Source organism: Anomaloglossus baeobatrachus, chromosome 9 (assembly GCF_048569485.1).
Source record: "Anomaloglossus baeobatrachus isolate aAnoBae1 chromosome 9, aAnoBae1.hap1, whole genome shotgun sequence".
Classification (NCBI taxonomy): Eukaryota; Metazoa; Chordata; class Amphibia; order Anura; family Aromobatidae; genus Anomaloglossus; species Anomaloglossus baeobatrachus.
The window spans coordinates 97,867,885-97,870,119 of record NC_134361.1 but is presented as its reverse complement, the minus strand read 5'-3'; the positions used below and the strand labels follow the sequence as shown (position 1 = coordinate 97,870,119).

The window sequence follows — 2,235 nt, the reverse complement described above, 5'->3', positions numbered from 1 at the left end:
TTGTGCTTTTATCTATAATAATGCCTTCTTTTCTTCATCTCTGTAAAATATTGCTTTTCACTGACTTTTCTTAATATTTTTGGTTCGAAGGAGTTAAAAAGACCTATTTATTGTCAGGTAACATTTCTTAGCCAAGATCAAGGACTAGAGTTGTGGAAGGAGCCACTTGTGCATCAAAAGCAGTTATGCCCATGACAAATAGTTTTCTTTTGATTTACTATCCAATTCATGTGAAAAATAGGCCTTCCCAGATGATATATTAGGCTTGCTTGCAGGTTACTGTAGCTGCAGTACATTGTCCTGGAACAGTACCTAATTTTTTTGTTTTGTTTTACTTCCAATGAATTTTTAATTATAACAAGCTGCACGTTTTATACCGCGGAAATATGGAAGTTATTTTTTCTCAATTATAATTAATGTGACTTTATTAACATCAGATCATTTAAAGACATAAAACTTCAAACAGATATTTTCTTTCCTGCAGTATCAGCTGTTGTTCCCTAAAAGAAGCATTCATTTTTATTAGGAAGTAAAGGCAATGTGCAGCGTTTATACAGAAGCAACAGTAAAATGAATTAACTTTCTCCTTGGTAAAACAGGGATCTGTAAAGCATTGCTCCAACTCTCTTGTATGACCACTGAAGAGAACCGCAAAAAGTCATATATTACCGTAACTTATCTGCAATAGGGTAATATTCAGTTCTTGTATTATTTCAGTTATGTCAATAGTGTAAGTCAATAAATTAAAGGAGTTGTCCGGTCTAAAAGGACAAGTCTGCAGTCCATCTATGTGTCACAGTGATTGCAGACTTGTGGACCCTCACATCTATCGCACTGTTGTTTGTGTGAAGGAGCTGCTGCTGGTGGTCTTGGCTTCTCAGAGTAAAGCTGGGGTCACACATAACGACGACGACAACGACGTCGCTGCAACATCACCATATTCTGTGACGTAGCAGCGACCATCGATGATCGTTAGTAAGCTGTCAAACATGTTAGAAAAAGCAGCGACGGAGCAGCGATCATAGCGACTTCGACGGTCGTTGTGTGGTTTCAGACGTAGCGTAGCGTCGCTGCTGCGGTGTCAAACACAAGGATTATCAGCTTATCAGCATGGCGCAGCGGGATAGCAGCGATCAAAAAATGACTTCGAGCATTCAGGAGCGAGCAACGATTTCGCAGCAGGGGTCTGATCATTGTTATGTGTCACACACAGTGACGTCGCTGTTGAGGTCGCTGCAACGTCACAGAATATGGTGACGTTGCAGTGACGTCATTGTCATTATGTGTGACACCAGCTTAAGGGTCTACTAAGCTCTGACATCTAGTATGGATCACAAAGGGGTCCTGAAGCCACTGACCCTGGAGGAGCTGATTCAGATCCTGCATGAGATCTTTTCAAGTGATGATGAAGTCAATATAGAGGAAGTCCAGAGTATCTTGGAGTCCTATGAAAGGAACCCACTCTAATGGATGAAATATGCAAAGTTCGACCCATATAGGTACACCATAAATTTGGTGAATAAAGAAAATGGGAAGTATAATCTCATGATTCTCTGCTGGATGAAGGACATGGCAGCAGTATCCACGATCACACCAACTCACATTGCTTTCTGAAATTATTGCAAGGCAACCTCAAGGAGACACTGTATGACTGTTCTCAGAACAAGTCAAATAACTGATTGGTAAAGAAGTTAGATGGAGTCCTCAAGCTGAATCAATGCACATATATCAATGACTCGATTGGTCTTCACAGAGAGGAAAACTCAAGTCACACAGAGATTGCAGTGAGTCTTCACTTGTACAGTCCTCCATTCGACCATTGCCAAACTTTTGACCAACAAACACAACATAAAAATACAGTTAAAATGACTTTCTGGAGCAAATTTGGTGAACGGACTCCACTGGCAAACGCACAATCCCAGGAAAACAACTAACTTTTCTCAAGAATTTATTGGAATTTTTTGTGAAATATTTTGGAGCCCTAAAGATCATACTCCCATCCAGAATCTAACTAGACTGTTTATGGCCTCATGCAATACACTTGCACTGAACCCCCTAGAGACAGACAAGTCAGATTCTGGCCAGAAGTATGTATATCGCATAATTGTGGCCACATGACCACCACTCCCAATTCTGTGCAGCCGATGTGAGGGTTCACAAGTCTGCAGTCACATAGTAACACATAGAGGGACTGCAGACCTGTCATTTTAGACCGGACAACCTTTTTAATACTAC

General features: G+C 40.6%; 1 pseudogene; it reads left to right on the top strand.

The window, feature by feature from the left end:
* Nucleotides 1-1,326: 1,326 nt before the first annotated feature.
* On the top strand, nucleotides 1,327-1,934 carry LOC142250518 (cysteine dioxygenase type 1 pseudogene; annotated as a pseudogene).
* The last annotated feature ends 301 nt before the right edge of the window (nucleotides 1,935-2,235 follow it).